This window comes from Camelus bactrianus, chromosome 3 (assembly GCF_048773025.1).
Source record: "Camelus bactrianus isolate YW-2024 breed Bactrian camel chromosome 3, ASM4877302v1, whole genome shotgun sequence".
Taxonomy (NCBI): Eukaryota; Metazoa; Chordata; class Mammalia; order Artiodactyla; family Camelidae; genus Camelus; species Camelus bactrianus.
This window is the reverse complement of record NC_133541.1, coordinates 161,198,814-161,217,376: the sequence shown is the minus strand read 5'-3', so window position 1 is coordinate 161,217,376 and position 18,563 is coordinate 161,198,814. Positions and strand designations below refer to the sequence as shown.

General features: G+C 38.0%; 1 long non-coding RNA gene across 14 annotated transcripts in view; it reads right to left on the bottom strand.

Moving 5' to 3' along the window:
• LOC141577226 (uncharacterized) overlaps positions 1–18,563 on the bottom strand; it is a 110,667-nt gene that overhangs the window by 13,207 nt on the left and 78,897 nt on the right. For all 14 annotated transcript variants that reach the window (XR_012506079.1, XR_012506080.1, XR_012506084.1 and 11 more), the window contains 2 exons: positions 16,276–16,461; positions 13,595–13,818 (listed from right to left, as the gene is read on the bottom strand). This is a non-coding gene — a long non-coding RNA (uncharacterized LOC141577226). The remainder of the gene's footprint in view (positions 1–13,594; positions 13,819–16,275; positions 16,462–18,563) is intronic.

Sequence of the window (18,563 nt, the reverse complement as noted above, 5' to 3'; positions counted from 1 at the left end):
CCTTGCTGGCTGGGACCGAGATGTTTCAGTCTCACAGAGCCTGCATCCTTTCACTTTCCCCTTGTTACCTTAAAACAGCCTATCCTGAGTCACCCACAAATCTGATTCTGAACTTCATAAAGTGCTGAGTTTGCAGTCACTGTGTGCATACCTCCCAGGTTTTGACTAAGTTTCCTTCACGAGATCTTCATTAAGGAGCTGCATCTAGAAGTTTAAAGGGGCTATTCTTACATCTGAGCGGAGGAGCCTGCAAAAAATTTAAATGGCTTTGAAGAGAGAGTTAACCAGGGACAGAGAGGTCGCAGGTCCTAGTCAACAGTGTCATGAGGCAAAATGTTCTTCAAAGGCTCAGAGTGGCTTCTGAACACCGAGTCGGCAGGGAGGAGGTGACACGCAGTGAGTGGGGTGAGTGACACAGGGTAGGCTCCCCCAGCTGGGGAAGAATTGGATTTTGTTCTAGTTTTCCAAACAATTTCTTACTACCTTTTTCTCCTATTGTCACATACCATTTCCTACGAATTAAGAATATCAATGTCAGTCATTTGGGCCGCTTGGGAGAAGCAACACGATGCCATTCACAGGGCTGGGACATGACAGCCACACCAGTCTAGGTTGAAAGACAAGTGGGGGTATTTCCATGGTGATCACGGGCATGCAGCAAACTCCCCAGCTTCAATGACCTCATCTCAAAGGTGGGGCAGTAAAACTACCAAGAAATGTGCGTGATGATTATGGAAGACATCTGTTTACTAGGTAAGTGCCCATGACACTGCAGCTTAATGGGGAATGAGTATGATTAACAAGGCCCTGTCTACCTGGCCACACGCTCCCTGCCTTCCTGCCTTGGTGCAGCAGCAGAGTTTGTTTAGCTGAGATGAACGCCCCCAGAGCAGCCACGACGGGAAAGCTCTCAGCTCTGCATTGCGAGGCGTGTTCCATTCCTTCTCAGTGCTGATCACAGTTTGCTGTCATCTGTTTTTATGTTTATCCCTTTTGTAACTTCCTCTCCTCCGGAGTTTTTGCTCAAGCAGCACAGGGTCAGGTGTGTCTTGCGGCCTGCCCGATATTCTGGGCTGGGAAACAGCCGACCCCACATCTGGCTCTGATGCTGAACGGAGAGGGCAGAAGGCCCTGGGGCCCATGCTGAACCGAGGCCCCTGCATCCAAAATTATGGTCTGAATTTGGGCAAATTACACAGTCTTCTTTACCCTGAGATTCCTCATCTGTCCATGAAAATAACTGCCCATGGCACACAGAGTTACCAAGATTAAAGGAAATTACCAAATTCACAACCTATTCAAGGGGCTACCAGTGCATCCTCAACAGACACATGCTGCCTTTACAGGTCTGACACACGCGAAGCGGGGCAGCCGCACACAGTGAACACTGCTAAGTGCCAGTGTGTTAAGTGCTTCATGTGTGCTACAATACTCTTTAGAACTTACAACAATCCCAGGTAGAAACGAATATTATCATGCCCATTTCACAGATTCACCAACAGGTTAGGAGAGGTTACATTCTAATCCAAGGCCCCATGGTGAGGAATTGGTGATTTAAACCTGAATCTGGGCCCAGGCCTGGGTTCCATCTCTCTCCCATTCACCTGACCACTTGCCTATGAAATCCACCTGTTCAATACACAAGTTTGCAGCCGGCCAGCTCTTAAATGCAATGTGTGCCACCATTTGTCAATGTTGGTTAATTACCATAAACTGTTCTCAGAAACCACTACAGAAAAGAAAGGTGGACTTAAGGAATTCTGCATTGTGTTCTCCTGTAATGTGCAGAAACCCTTCCCTACACCACCAAATCCAAATGTATGCTTCCTCCATGTCTATGTTTGCACACGGCTTATTAAAGAAGGTACCTGCAGTAATTCCATCTTGGTTGCTTTCCAAGGTTGCAGATTATCCATAATCAGTCCTTGAACGAAAATACTGCAATGTGAATGAAAATACTTCAACCATGTCAGTAAACAAAGAATGCTGAAACCAAGTCATTAGCGGCTGCTGTCACCCCCCAGCAAAGACAGGCCCCTGCAGCAACTCACAATGGTGCCCTCTGAGCAGACTCAGAATAAGAAAGGACAGGATACTGGTCCTAGATAGCTAGGTGCTTGTCTAAAGAATGAATTCAGTGAGTCCAAAATATTTGCTTCCTCCCATACATAGAAAAGCACTAAATTCTTGAACTTGAGATACCTGGCTTTCTTTAGATAACAAGCAATCTTTTATTGTTCCAACAACCTGGTCTCTGTTGTAAAGCTCCTATATATCCTAGCTCCTCCTCAACCTTTTGGGAGCAGTCCCTCAGAGAGATCTGAGTGGCTGTCATCCTGGCTCAAGTCCTCCCACCAAATAAAACATAACTCTTATCCTTTAGGCTGCACATGTATTTCAGTCAACAGTTTTGGACATCATGAAGGGACCCAGAGCAGACTTTCTCCACCTGAACTCTCCGAGTATCTGGAGCCTTGGTACCATAAGTGGCCCTTTGTGCCCATCTGCCTCCTCGAGGAGTCCAGATGAATTTGGGTGAGTCTCTCTTGTTTCTCGGAAATCACATTTTGTTTGATGATCCTGAGTTTTATTTGGCGGAGTTTCCAGGTAACTGGCCCTCCAGTTGAAAGATACTGGGGTGAATTACCCACCCAGTGGAGACATACTGGGTGGGGCCTGGTTGAAATATAATGGGAAATACCCACCTTGCAGAGACGTCCGAAGTGAGGCTGGTGGAAACATACCAGGAAAATACTCACCCAGTGGAGACGTCCCGAGTGTGTCCAAGTTGAAGGACACTGGGTTCAGGGCTGAGTGGTTAGGTAAGAGGTTGTTCTAATGTTTTCCTCAATTTGGTTACCTCCATTGAATTTTTCAGGATAAAAGTAAAACTCTTATGAGTAACCTTTCAACTCCAAAAATGGGACCCTCCTCCTGGCTGGTAACAGCTTTCTCTGGTGACAGAGAATCTTGCAGGAGTGATAGAGGCAAAGACTTCATGCCATAGAGTTGTCCCTGAGGGAAATCTTACTAGCAAATTTATTCTGAGAACCCGAACTTACAATGTGGAATAGAACTTTCAAAAAAAAAAATAAAAAACAGAAAAGAAAAGAAAAAATGACAGATTGCCAGCCTCCAACTATTACCCCAGCCAGGTTTATGTACATACAAAACTTACAGCATTAATTGGGAATTAGAAAAAAAAAAAAAAAAAAACAACTCACTATGAAAGTAACTAACCAGGCCTGATAAAAATATTTTTTGGAATTCTGAACTTATAAAAACAAAATCCCCGTTAGGGGGAACTTAGATTTCTCTTCCTGTGTCCTTGAAATTTAAATGTTTTATCTTTCTCTGGGTGTTTTAAATGTGTGTATGTATGTATATATAAGTTTACTTTTTTTTAAAGAAAACCTTGGACTCTGCCATACAAAAGGTTCAAGTATTGTGTACATATGGTGGCCACGCAAATAAATTGGGATTCTAAGCAATTCTTTGTACCAATTGTCAGATATTTTGCCATCTTAAACTTTGTTTCATCAGCCTGGACCACAAAGGCCTTTAGCTTTTGAAGAGTAAACCTTTGAATTTTATTTAGGCAACACCCCCACTCTCATGTGGAAAAGCCTCTTTATCTTATTCATTTAAAATCACTATATATATATATATATAAATTGATGGCCATATGATGGATCCTTTAATTTGAAAAAACTTTTAAATTGGTGAAAGTTGAAAGAGATCTCATTATAAACAGCTATTTTATTGGTATCTATTAAAATCAATTTTAAAGGTAGAAAAATATATCTAATGGTTAAACTAAGAACTTAGTGAAAAAAATAAAACTGGTTTGAAAAGCTACATTTGTGTTTTTCCTTTCCGATAAATGGTTCTAGGGATGCTAATAAAATCTTAGAATAATTAATGTTAATTAGGTTGTATAACTGGAAAAAGGATTGTTAAAAGGTCGAAAAATAAAAGATAAGGGGCTTATCCCAAGTGGATAAATATTTTTATATGGTTATTTTGAATGAGATAAATAAAATGGACATTTTTGGATTTAGGTACAAGGTTTTGATACTACACTACATAAAGTAAAAAAAAGGGCCAAAGAGATCACCTACTGCCCCCCAACATTAAAGTTCAAACAAGTCCGTTTTATTTGCCGCAGTTTAAAATATATATATATATATAGACTGAAATATTTGATCAATGATTGGGACAACAGACCAATTAATCAAAGTAAAAATTGAGAAGGGTCTAAGCTCTTTGGCTGAAACTTGGGCATCCTAGAGACTTTTCTATAAAATTAGATACAATGCACAAAAAAAAAAAAAAAAGGCTTCTGGCACTCCTTCTAGAAATAAGAATTATTGATTAAAACATAAATATAAAAATTAAAGGTATAAGATTTAATAAAATTGAGATAAAAGTTTGTAAAATTGGTATATTTAAATGGTCTTTATATAAAACTTTTGCTTAATTATGTTGTGGGATAGATCTGTTTCAATGGAAAAACGCGTCCCCTTCTTGGTGTTATAAGTCTGGGCACAAATCTGTCCCTCAGAAAATATTAATTGAACAAAGTAAAAGAAACCAACAGAGTTACATGAGCTGTCCAGTATAACGTAAAACTAAAAACTAATATTCAGTGGCTAATAAAAAAATATAATAAGAGGTTTACCCTGGGTTTAACTTATAACTCAAGAAAAAGAGACCTTACTAAATGCCTTATGCAAGCTTTGGAAAACATGATAAATTAAACCTTAAGGTTTTAAAACACGGAATTCTTTGTTTACAGCTCTTCTCACTGATAAAAAATGCCAATTGAGGAGGGAAAATTGGGTCTGGGTGACAGAGCAGTTCTCTGGGGAATTGGAAGATTGTGTCTTTGTCTTGCAGATCAGAAATGTAAATACAGCAAACAATGACCTAGGACTGAGCCTAATTAGCTCAACGAAATAAAATTTAAGGCCAAGAAATTTTTGGCATTTTAAAACTTAGAACTCAGAACTCTGACGTGTCCTTCAGACTTTGTCAAGAAATCTTAAATGTCTGTTTCATAAATAGCAAGCCTTAGTGATTTGAGCAAGCAAATTCACTTTACTCCAACTATTATTATACCTATCTTATAAGTAAGTTTTAAAGTGAAGCTATGAGATCTCTAGCTTTTGTCTGTTTATAAGACTGTGTACACATTATTGATGTGAGATATTTCTACAGCTAAAAAAATCAAAGTCAAAGAGATCTGCTTAATTGACGTAAAAAATAGGAGCTTGAAAATTAAGTATTTTTAAAATAAAAACTGAACAAATTGACTTTCAGCGTCACGTGAACTGGAAAACATTCAATATTAAGATAATATTTGATATTGTTTAGTTTAAGAATGTTCTAATTAATACAGACATCTTTAAAGTCATCAATATTAAGTATAATGCTTTTACTGTACCTAGGTTTAATGAAAGTCAAATAAGATCCTGTTATATCTGTTGCAGATATGTCAAGAAAAAAAAAACAGTAATGTGGTGTGGTAAAATTTTAAGTAAATTAAATGCAAATGAGATGAGAGCTTTGGGTAAATTTTTAAAATATATTTTTAAAATGTATGCTTAAGATAATCTCTAAATGTTTGGTAACTTTAAATTCTAGAGTTGTGCTAAATTAAGTCAAATGATAGGATTTTATTAAATAGCTATGCCATTTTCAGATAAAATAAGATTGAAATATGAATTACTTAAATGTAACTTCCTCTTACAGAGAAAATAAAGGTGTTTAGAAATACTAATAAATGGATGATGCCACCCTGAAATAGTCTCTATTATTAAGGGAATGATCTCAGTATCCTAGGAAATTAAGATAAATGTGTAAAGGAAGATATAAGAATGGAATTATATTTTGTTAATGAAAAATAGTGGATTTCTCCTGAAGCTGGTTACTTCTGAATGGAAGAGAAAATAAGGGACACACTAATATGAGTATAGAAAGCTATGGAAGGCTTGTGGAAGTGGAACCCTGAGGAAAGAGTTTCATACGTGGTCAGAATTGGCTAAGTTTAGAATCAACTTGGGCAAAGTAAATGAATCTTAGAAGTAAGCAGGTACAAGACTAGATTTGGTTTTCTCGCTGTTAAGAGGAAAAATTTTTCTTAAAATGTTAATCCACCTTCAGTAACAGATTGTAAAACTTCTTATACCACTTAACTGATCTGTTCTGCCATTACCTTTGACGCATTTTCTTGTTAATGAATTAGTACTACGTTACAGTGATCTATATGTTTATCTGACCAAGTGTTCTGAAATCTTTAAACAAGCTCCCAAAATATCAATTTCTAATTAAAGTTGTTTTAATCTCCAGTTAAGTTTGGGATGCTACAGAGGGCCCCTGAAACATCCCAAAGAGAGATTTTAATCTAGTAAATTTCATTTGGCATGTTAAATAACATGGTATTGTCAAATGAATAATAAATCTTCTAAGGTTATATTGTATGAGAAAATGTTATTAATATAGATATTGTAGAAATTATATGGACTCCCTAAAATTCTGGTATATCTGAAATGTTACCAGTGATAATTCTGGGTATAGTGACCAGGTTTCTTTATCGATTATAGTGTAACGGTGTTTAACCATGATTTTAAATCTTTTGTCATTTATAGACAGTTAATGGTTGTCTTCTGATGGTTTTGCAAAATGCTTGCTCTTCAAGGAGATTTACTGATTTCTAATAAATTTCAAACTATAGCAGTGAAATAAACAGGGTAAGAAATTTTAAATTTCCAATGAAAACTGTGATTAAAACAATTAGTTACATGGGACTGAGTAAACTGGTGAATATGGTTATAATTTTTGATTTTGTTTAAAATACTACTGGCTTTTAACCTGTTTCCCAGACATAAAGAATCTCTTCTCTTTAAGCTAGCTATGATTCACAGCAATTTGATAAATTATACCTATGTAATCAGACTTGGAACAGTTATCTTTTCTCTCTATCTGATCCCTCAATAGACTAAAAACTCTTAGGTCCCCAGTGGCTCTATCAGACAAATGAGGAAGATCATCTCCTAACAGATATAGGAATCTCAAGGTATTTTAAGGATTTTAAAGAGAAAAGAATTTACCTAAATCTGTAAGGCAGAAATCCATGACAAGCCCTTGACGGGGCTTTCCTGGCCTTAGCAAACCTTATTAACATTCTACCCTGAGACTCCTAATTAAAAGTTCCAACACAGCCAATTTAAAAAAGCTTATATGATCAAATAATCAGACAACTTGTAAAGCAATTAATCTTGACATGGCTTTATTTGAGAAAAATGAGGGTAACTTTAGAGAGAAAAAAGATTATATTTTAGTGGATATTAAATTCTAGTTTTGTTGACGTCCGTATTTACTAACACACTTCCCAACCATTCCTTGCTGTTATGTCACATTGCTGTACAGTTTAACTGAATTATTAATAGGATACTCTAGCTTTGTTTCTGAAGCTCACTAATCTATCCTTGGGTAAAATTCCAATGCCCCATGACCTGCAGCCAGGGGATTATACAAACTGGAACAGACATGACTTAAAGAACTGTCTCCAACCTGAATGGAAGGACCCTTTATCAGGTACTCTTAAATAGACCATACACACCAAACCTGAAGGAAACGGACTTTCGGGTTCATTTCCTATCAGAAATAGCCCCTGCAATGCACTGGCCTATAGAGCACTGCTCACCTTAAAACAATGCCCAAATGGAGAAAAAGCTACCAGGCCAGGATGACAAGAAGATGATATCTGAGGTAGACAGCTGACCCAAGACACCGTACCAGGCCTGCATAAAAATTACTGTGATAATTTCTCCTACCTTTGATTATGAACTACTCCAATTGTTAAGTTTATGGTAAATTACCTATGTCTAGTTCTTCTGTGTTACCTTGGTGGGTTTCCCTACTCCAAGGCTCTAACTAGATAGCCCTCAGAAACGTTATTCTAAAAAGAAATTATAGTTCTGTTTAGACCTCTGTTGATCTTACAAGGTGGGAGACGTCACCTGACCAATTAATACCTGCTCTGAGACTGACCATAAATATGAACTTTCTCATAAGATCACTCAAACTCAATCAGAAACACAAGCAAAAATTTAACCCCAAAATACAACTTCCCGATTATTAAATTCTTAATCATGACTTTATTAACGTTACTAGCTGTATTACTTATATCCTGTCTATTTTATAAAATTGTCTGTTACATTTCCCAAAGTGTAACTAGGCCTACAAAATTGATGATGGCTAAACATCTTGAAGAAATAGAAAAAATTTATAACCCTGAATAAAGTAATTGTAATAGTGTGATTCTAGGTATGGGAATGAGCAATGAAGGGAAAACACTTCCTGGATCATAACAAACAAGTAAGACAGGTGATCCAGAGAATTTTTAGTATCAACAGGGCATCCCCGCCCCTTTTTAGTATAAAAGTGGACTGATTTCTGACTTGGGGGAGACGGTTCTCCAGCATGTCATTCAGCCATCTTCTGGGTCTGCCAGCTTTTCAAATAAAGTCACTATTCCTTGCTCCAACACCTCAATCTCCCGATTTATTGGCCTGTCATACAGCAAGCAGTACGAGTTTCGACTTGGTAACAAGATGACTGCATTGGAGGTAGTATGTCTCCACTTTTTCCTCGTTTCCAATATGTAACATGCACATCATTTATGATCTAGTGCAAATAATTCATCAAAGACAACCACAAAAAGAAACTACACTCACCTAGCTATCAACACTGAAGTCACAACCTATCAATTTTATATGCTTATTAACAACACAACTAAAAAACCTAACATAGGGAATTGATTCCACAGAAATAAAATTATTTCTACTCCTTCAAAACCTTTTTTTCTTTTCTATTTTATTTTGTTTTGCATATTGAAAAGAAAATAAGACAAATCATTTTATTTCATGTATTTTGTTATAGCTACATAACATAAATACTACAAAGATATTTAAATTGCAATAAAAAATTGTTCATATATTGTACAAAGATATATACACAATCAATGTGGATAAGGAAAGGAATGGATATTTACTACAAATCCACTGCACATCCAGTCTTTTACAAGCATATCCTGGAATATAAGCTCTATGATCCAGGGGTCCCCCACCTGCATTCTCACTGTTGAGTCCCTTAGTAATCTTCTACCAAGGCACCAGCACAGAACCGTGCGATCAGTATTTTAGGTATAAATGAGGAAATTAGCTCATTCAGTTCTAAAACAAAAACCCTAAAGAAAATACTGAACTTATTTAAAGATAAAGATAATTGGACACAAACAAGTACAGTTTCTTCCCCAAGTTCACAAAGCTAATAACTGGTAAAGGCAAGATTTGAACTCATCTGTCTGATTCTAAAAACTAAGTTGGAAATCCCTTTCGAATGGGAAGGGTCCAGCAGCACAGCCTATCACCCTATCTTTGTTCAGATCTAGCCTTAGACAGCCTGAGACAGCACCCCATTCCTATGGAACTTGAGGGCAAATGATAACAATAAGGATTTTATATCCAGTAGTTTCTTAGGTATCATTTATATAAACTGTCAGCAGGACAGCAGAAAAACTCTGGGAAATATGAGTGGGTCCAGGGCTTTTTGCTGATTAGAAACTCAGTCTTCCAGGACAGAGTGACCTTCCCATGAGAGGCCACAAGGACCTAAACTAAAGGCAGCTGAGCAATGAAAACTAGCAAGACCCTGGAACTCAAGCAAGAAGGATCCCTGCCATCTCCCGCCCTGTTGCCTCTTCATCTACGTGGACACGAAGACAGAAGACCCAGGTTTTTGTCCAAGTTACACCATCATGGATTCTCACCCATAAAAAGTTACGACTCTATGCTGTCCTAAGTCCTTTCCAACTCAAATATGTTGACACCAATATCTCAGCAGAATGTCTATGTCTCCACAAACTCTCTTCTATAAGAATAGTTCTATGGCCACAAAGCAGAAATCCAATTAAAAACACCATGCACTAAGCAAGGTGAAAGTCTGCGTAAGAGACTTTGCTCTCACGCTCAGTGAATGAAAACTCAGAAATATTGGTCCTTCTCCCTCAGCAAGTTGTAGGTAGGCTGATTGTGTGTGTGGGTGTGCATGTGTGTGTGTAAATCAAATACAATGACGTCTGGGATCTGTACAGATTTTTTTTATGTTACTGTCATTTCATGAGGATGAGACACCCTTTAAAGTAATTTGAATCTAGTTTTCTGAGAGAGTCTCAGGATCTTTTGGTGGAGGAGGGAAAAGGAAAGGAGGAAAGAAGTAAATGAAGCAAAGGAGTAAGAATACTGCAAGGGAAAGGCAAGACATTAATTTTGTTCCTCATTGCATCACAAACAAATTACGGACTGGCTTTGCCCCGATGTCCTGTCGAGCACTGAGTTGCAGATGAAGAGGTGACAGCCCATTTCTCACTGAGCTTGTGACTGTACGTGGCATCTTATAGAAACAAATCATTTACCCTGATCAAACACTCTAGCAGCAGGCCGTAATTCTCCTATTTTGAGAGATAAGGAAATAGGAGTTCAAAGAGGGTAGATAACTTGACAAAAGTCAGAGGACCAGTAAATAAGAGAGGATGAATTCAAACTCAGATCTGAATGCAGAGTCTGATCTTCCCACTCCCATGACTGGAAAATCTTTAACACACAGACTCCCCAGCTCCCCTGCAGTGTTCCTGGCGCCAAGCATTTCCCATGGCGATGGACTCCAGTTCTCACAGACACAGCGCTCTGTGCAGCCAATGACCTTGATCAGACCTTGATCATCTACCTGCCACGCCCACCAGGCTTCACCATACAGGTAGGAAAGCTGGCTTTCAAGTGCATACAAAGCCACCCCTGGTCTAACCTGGGCTCTTCTGGGGCTTCTCCAGCCTAAAGGCAGCCATGAAAGTGCTCACAGTTTGTACATGAGCCACACTACCTCTCTCCATCTGTCTCCACACCTATACTTCTTAGCTATGACCATTTTGATAATATTGGAAACAAATTTTTAAAAACACAAAAGAAAGGATCCTCGAACAATTACTTAATACTTACAATTTTAAATGATTTTTTACAAAGTGAGTATTTAAAAACCGAATCTGCCTTCCTAGGTGTCAGTTTAAACAGTTAAAAAATATAATAGCAAAAAATTCTCACTTACAAAATTAACAAAAACATCGACAATAATCTGGAATAAACTCAAAATTAATGCCCATGTTGTACATGGAGAAAACTACAGGACTGTACTGAGGGGTAAATAAGAGGTGTGAATGTAGAGACATCAACATATTGCATGGAGGAAAACAGTTTTGTAAAGATGTAAGTTCTCCTAAAAATAATTCAAAACTTAACAAAAATCCCATGAATACTCTTATCTGACTTTTTTTTAACTTGAACAAAATATTTTGGAATTCTTCAGGAATAATAAAGTCATAATAATAGCCAAGAAAGTTTGGGATGGAAGAAAAGAACAAAAAAAATCACACTGTCAGATAATAATTAATTTTTACAATATGTAAGATATGGCACTGGAGTAAGGAAGTAAGATTGACAGAAATATAGCATGAGCTCAAAAAGAGACTCTAGTGTACATAAGTATTTTGTGCATGTGGGATTTCAAATCAAAGAGCAAAGTATGAATTCAATAATTCTCCTGGGACAATCAGAGAATCACCTGGAAAGAACAAATTCTATTCCTGTCATAATGACCACAAAAAAAATTACAGATAGTTGTTTAAATATTAAAATACTAATAACAGCAAATACAACTCTTTGCTCACATTAATTCAAGTTCTCCTCACTATAACAAGTACTATTATCATCTCCATCTTAGACATTAAATAAACCTACATAAGAGATTTATACCATTATAAGAAAGTATTTCTAAGAATAATAACAAAGATAAAACCCAAAAGGAAGACGTTTACTATCTTAAGAATATTTTGAGCCACAACGAAAATAAAAAACCTACTGAACAAAATGAAAGGCAAGAAATGACAAGAAAAAGCTCTGTGATACATGTTGATGAAGACAAGGGGTTAATGTTCATAACATACAAAGAGCTGTCACAAAGCAACAAGAAGCTCCCTCACTTAAATGTGTGCAAAGGACAAAAGGGATCATTCACTTTTAAAAAGTCAGATGACTAATGAGTGAAAAATGCTCAATAACTCACTGGTCATCAAATACAAACTAAAACAATGAAAAAGCAATTTTGCTCATCATATTGGCAAATATTTGTAAAAGATATTCTAGCTAGTGTCCATCTGTGAGAGAACAAACTGTGAGCGACATTTTGGAGGACGACATGTCAATGGATATGTAAACTCTGAAAAACGTGTGTACACACAGACTCAACTCAACTTCTAGGAATCATTTCATTTAGAAAAAAAATCAGTTCAAAAGATGTACTCATCAGAGCATTTACACAGCACTGTTTACAATGGTGGGATGAAAAGCTGAAGTGAAATCATATCCTGTGATAGAGAATTGGTTACATAAGTTATTCTACAGATTTTCATTCCCCACAGGAGATGCAATTTCTAGAGTCACTTGAAAGGAGCCTGTGATGAATGTAAATATCACATCCAGGGACAAAATTTCCAGAAGCCTTAACTAAAGGAATACTCATACAAGATCACAGGTATGTTTGTACAAGAGGGATGCCAGTCAAACATCCTTTCTGAAAGTGGAAAATGGAGAAAACTTAAGGGTCCAACATCAAGAAAATGATGCGGTAAATCACGGCGAGACATGGGCTCTGAAGGGGCCGGCGATTCGGCATTGTCCAGGGCCTTGTCCACATCACTCTCCCACCAAAGGTGTCCTTGCACAAGAGACCACACCTGCACATCAAGAGACCCCTCCATTCTATCTGAAAGCACCGGGTGAGTCTGGAGTGGGAGGACGTCTATGATATACCCGTGAGTGAATAAAGCGAGCTGCAGAACACATATAGTATGGTCTTATTTTTCAATAAAGCATATATACACACACATATACATAGATTTCTCATATACGTGTATGTATGTAGGTATGTATGTATTTATGGGTATATATATATATATGTCATAGGCATAAAGGTCATGAAATATATACACCACATTGGCAACAGCTTTTACACTCAGGAAATAAGGGGAAGGGAGGTAGGGCTCTTTCGGTACCACCACAGTTCCCTTTTCAGTATTTCAGTTAAGTACACTTGGAATTTAAAAGTTTATTTAAGCCCGAAGTAAAATGGACGATGCCTCCACAAGACAGAATGCTATACTGGTCATTAAAAATCATGCCAGGGGAGATAGAATATTGCAGAAAAACATGTAATAAGCCGAATGGAAAATGGAGGTCTCCACACAGTAAACAGGCACAGAGTGATAGCTGGTTTTTATGACAGAGGTGATACACACTGATGAAAAGAACAGAAAATAGAAGTTAAAGTGTTAATTACAGTCTCTGAGTAGTGGGACAAGGATACCCTATTTTGCCCCTTTTTTCAGACTTATTATATTAAATACACATTATTTTTCATCTGAAAAAATCATTTTTAGATGTCTAGTACCATGCATTGGAGAAAATACATGAGTACTTACATAAATAAATAACTAGGAGACACCGCAGCAGCGTCACACAATGTAGAATGGCGATCCTGAATAACAACGCACAGTTACCTAAGGACCCACAAAGTGAGAGCGCCTGCTGTAACAGGGCATGGCCCCCTTCTATTTGTCAGTTGTATCTTCAGGGCTGAGGCAGTTCTGAGCACGGCCAGTGTCAGTGCTGGTGTCTGGATGGATGCCACTGGAGGTGAGGGCACCTGCAAGCCGAGAGGAAGAACAGAAATCATCCTCTGCTTTTTCTGTCTTCTTTCTTTGTTACTTTTAAAGAGAGGCATAAATAAGATAAACTAATTCTTCCCTGCTGAAATTTAAGTAATGAAACATTTTTTAAAGTCTTCACAGCTTATATTCTGCCTATAACTGTCTTTACAAAAAAGCATCATATTTATTACATGTTAATTAACTCAATTAACTCCCTGTTGAAGCCTATTAAAGAACATGAAATGCACTACGTGAAAGCACCACGCCTGCAGTGACTACCTCAGCTGTCTTGAAGGCAGTGCAGTCAGCCCCCACCATCCCGTGGCCCTGAGCTCCTGATGCTGCTAAGAGAGCATGCTGCCGCCTCAGATGGAGAGAAACTGTGAAAGCATTTTCTGAAGTCATCAGCACTGACAAAACATAACTGACAAATCCCAGGCTTCTTGGAGGATGTCATTTTCTGTTTCTGGCCAACACCCGTCAATGAGCAGAACCACCCCATTCCGAGCCATGGGAAACACGTGGGAAGCAGTTTTGGAGAAATTTCCATGTATAGAATGTAACCAACTATACATAGAACTCTGAAAAAGGAAAAGAAGAAATACTCTGATTTTGGAAGACACTCAAAACATTCTCCTAAGCCTTAGTAGCTGGAAAGGCTGGGCTTCTCCTCAGCCACTTATTTATTTCACAGCCAGTGAGCATCTCCCACACACCCTGTTTCCCTGTGTCTGCTGGTAGCCTCAGGCACACTCTTGCTGTCGATCTTATAAGTCACAGGGCAGACGCGTGTCTCTCATGCCTGCCACCCTCACACAGGCTCGCCTCCTAGCCTCACTGTCTGAACTTGGCCCCATTTTCTCACCTGCTTATTTGGTATCTGTTCTTCTGTAAGCTGCCTGAAATGCTTTTTGGAACAAGTCAGAAGAATGAGTGGGTAGAGAAATGGACAGTTGGACAGGTGAGAGGTGGGCAGACAGACAGAGAGACTCCAAGAAAAGGGGAACAAAGAAAATTCCCTATGCAGAACCCTCTTCTAGTCAGGGAAGAAAACCGCCACGGAGACGTGTGACGAGGCAGGTGGCTTAGGGCTGTTTCCTGGATTCCATGAAAAGTCCCACCAAGAGAGAGGGTAGAACTATAAATAATAAAAGAAAAAAGCATGCATGCTTGAAAAATATATCTACAATATGTACTTTCTAAAGAATAGATTCAAATCAGCAGGGCCCAATAACACAATCCTTGGGTATTTACAGAAGTGAGAATCCCATCTCCAAACCACAAGGCATCCCTTAGGAGCACTGAGAGTCTTCACGGGGCGGTCATAAAGCCGTCACCGCAAATGCTATGCTCTCCTGCACTTACGAGGAACGAGCAGCTCTGCTAGGGCTGCCCACGTGCGTCACTTACACCCCCCAGCACCTCTACGGGGGGGACGCCTAGCGAGCCCCATCTCTGCAGGACAGAAAACTAGTCCGAGAGACGCTAAGCCGGCCTACCAGTTCTCCATCTCACAGGACTGGTCATTCCAGAGCAGGACTCGAACTAGGACCCACGTTTTTAATCACGGTTCTACCGTGATTTGTGTGCTTATTTTGTGTATAATACATTTGTTTCTGGCATGAAAGGATATTTAATAAATGATCGGTTGTCTTGTCTATCTCATTAGCTCACAATCTTTATATTTTTGAATTGTACTCTTCCCCTGGAAAAAGGAACGGAAAGAGCAGTGGTCAGAATGTGCTGGGGCTCCATTCTTTATCTGTTACCTCATCTCATCCAAGTCCCCAACCAGGGAGAAGGATCAAATGTCCTCTTCATCTTTAAAAGAGTGGTCTCCAGTGATGGTGACTTACTCAATTCCAAAACCAAGTCTGGTGGAAGGGCACATGCAGCAACCAGAGCAGTATCATGTGTAGGAAGGTGAAAAGAGCTCAGGGGGTCAGCCTGATTTAATTTCAATAGATAAAAGAATACCACACACTAAAAATACTAGCTAGCAATGGATTGGTTCTTTCTTGACATCTAGCAAGTTTCCACAGCCCACATGTAACATTATCGTGAACTAGTGAAAGGAAGAATCCACAGATAGGGAAAATCAATGCCACAGGCAGGCTGAAACCCAGGCTGGAGGAAAGGAAGAGAAAGGGCATAGTTAAGAAAAGGGGAAAGTCTGGGAAAAAGATATCATCACAAGGACTCTCAAGCATCATTCAGGAATCATAAAATCATTCATTCAAGAAAGAGTTACTTAGGTCCTATTTTGTGCAAGATTTTACAGAGGGCAAAGAAAGACCGCAGCGTCCATTGTAGCAGCAAGTGTTGGGGCTATAATACAGTTCTGATTCCGGTACGTTGCGCACTTTTACTCAGTATAAAGGGAAAAAATAAATAAAATAATACTATGTAAACTCTACACATTGTTGAAAAAAAATTAAAGAAGACCTAAATACCTGGACAGACACACCACGCACATTCCTGGATCAGATGACAGCGCTCTTGGTATGTCAGTGCTCCACAGAGCGATACACATATTCAACGTGGTCTCGATCACAATCACAGTGGGCTCCTCTGCAGTAACTGGCTAGCTGCTGCTACAATTCATATGGGAATTCGAGGGTCTCAGTAACCAAAACGTACTTGAAAAAGAAGAAAAACGTGAGAGGACTTGTAATTCTCAATTTCAAACCTTACAACTGTATCTCCAGGAGAGATTAGAGGCCATTTTAAGTTATTACTGTGTTTATCCTTATTTTATAAATTCTATACAACGAATATAACTGTTAGAATAAGAAAAGTAAAAAGTAAGGTTTTTTAAAACATGCACAACGATTCATTCATTGGGAAAAAATTATTTTAACTATAAAGAGATAAACAAATATCTAGTGAAAAAGGACTACTTAAAAACAAGGGTGCATTTATATTTTTCATAAATTGAAAACTGAAAAGCACAAACACATCAAGTTTCTACAGAGACCTGTGAAACATATTAGTAGTTATTTTAAAAAATTCTAATTGAAGAATGAAAACTCAAGAAAGGGAAAATCGTGATTGACAGCCAACTGCAAACACATGGAGAGCAAAGGCCTAGAAATCCAAGTTCCTTTAAATCTGCTACTAACTCAATAGGAGAGGAAATTCCTCCCTGAGGGGACAGTGGAATCCCATGCATAAGAAAGGATACACAGTACAAACTGCAGTAGTATTGGGAGTGAATTTCTTAGAAGAATTCTAAAGTTAGAACATTGCTGAAAAACTATAAAAACACTGACAGACAGATTAAAACACACAGTCATATGTATTATATAGAAACATATGAAGTATGCTCCCATGTTGCATAGAAATACAAACATATTTGTGCATTTATAGGCACTGATTACTTTATCTCAGAGAGAATATTTCAACTAAAACAAAAAATCAATAATACACAACTCTTGTCAAATCTACTTGATAAGTTACTCTGCTATGTAACCATAATGTGTCTAAGATAGATCTAAAATTAGTGAAAAATATCTTTGTATGGTTTCTTGAATTCTTCTCAAAATTCCAAGCTTAATTTTAAAATAGATCTGAGCAGTATTTCTATATTATCTTTTCCCTTGTGAAATGAACAACATAGTCTGTTGTCAAAATTCTGTCCTTACAATGATTCACGAGCACCGTATCCTCACAAAACTGCTGGACAGCAAGGCGCTATCCAGACACTGTGACCAAACAAATGAAACAAAAGGAAGACAGTGACCCTATTCTGGAGGGCTTATAATCTGTGTCAACACCGGGTTTTCATTTGATTGGTTTGATTGGGTAGCAAGATGAAATCAATCAAGTACTTTCTTCTTTGAGCATTCTTTAAGTCATGACACTTTTCAGTGTCATGAGCAGGAAAGAGTTAAGCATGACTTGATTAGGTCAAATAGCAACAATCATCATCGGAGAGTGAGTAATAAAGAAGTTAACTGATAGCAATACTTCTGCCTACATGAGACCTAAAATAAATCTACACTGATATCCGAAAAGAAAATGAGGAGATGAGGTCACCAAAGAGAAAACAAACTAACAAAAAATCAAAAACGGAAACACTTTTTCATTAACGATTCCAGGAAGGAGTGGAGCATGTTGGTGAAAAGCACAGATGTTTGGGACGAACATGAGTGCCTGAACTCCCACAGCACTGGGTAGCTGTGAAACTGATATTTCAGAGAAATTTTCTGCATCTCAGTCTTCTATCCATACACTGGGGACAACAACCGCACCCATCTCCTAGAACGGTCCTACGAATTAAGTTATTTTATATATAAAATTTTAAATAAAATACCTCAGATTTTAAATAATACCCCAAAAGCACAAGGAACAAAGAAAACAGAGATAAATTGGAGTTCCTCAAAATTTAAAACTTTGCTTCAAAGAGCACCATCCAGAAAGTGAAAAACCAATACACAGGAGAAAATTTTTTCAAATCATTTATCTCATTAGGAATTTGTATCTCCAAATGAAAAAAAAAAAAAAAAAACCCTACAACTCAACAATAAAAAGGCAACTCAATTAAAAGGTGAATAAAAGATCTGAAAAGGTATTTTTCAAGGAAAATATACAAATGGCCAATAAGCACAATGAAACGATGTTCAATATCATTAGCTCTAAGGGAAATCAAGTCAAAACCACTAGAAGAAACCACTTCACACCCACAACAATAGGTTATAATAAAAAAAAATAACAAGCACTAATGAGGACACAGAGGAAG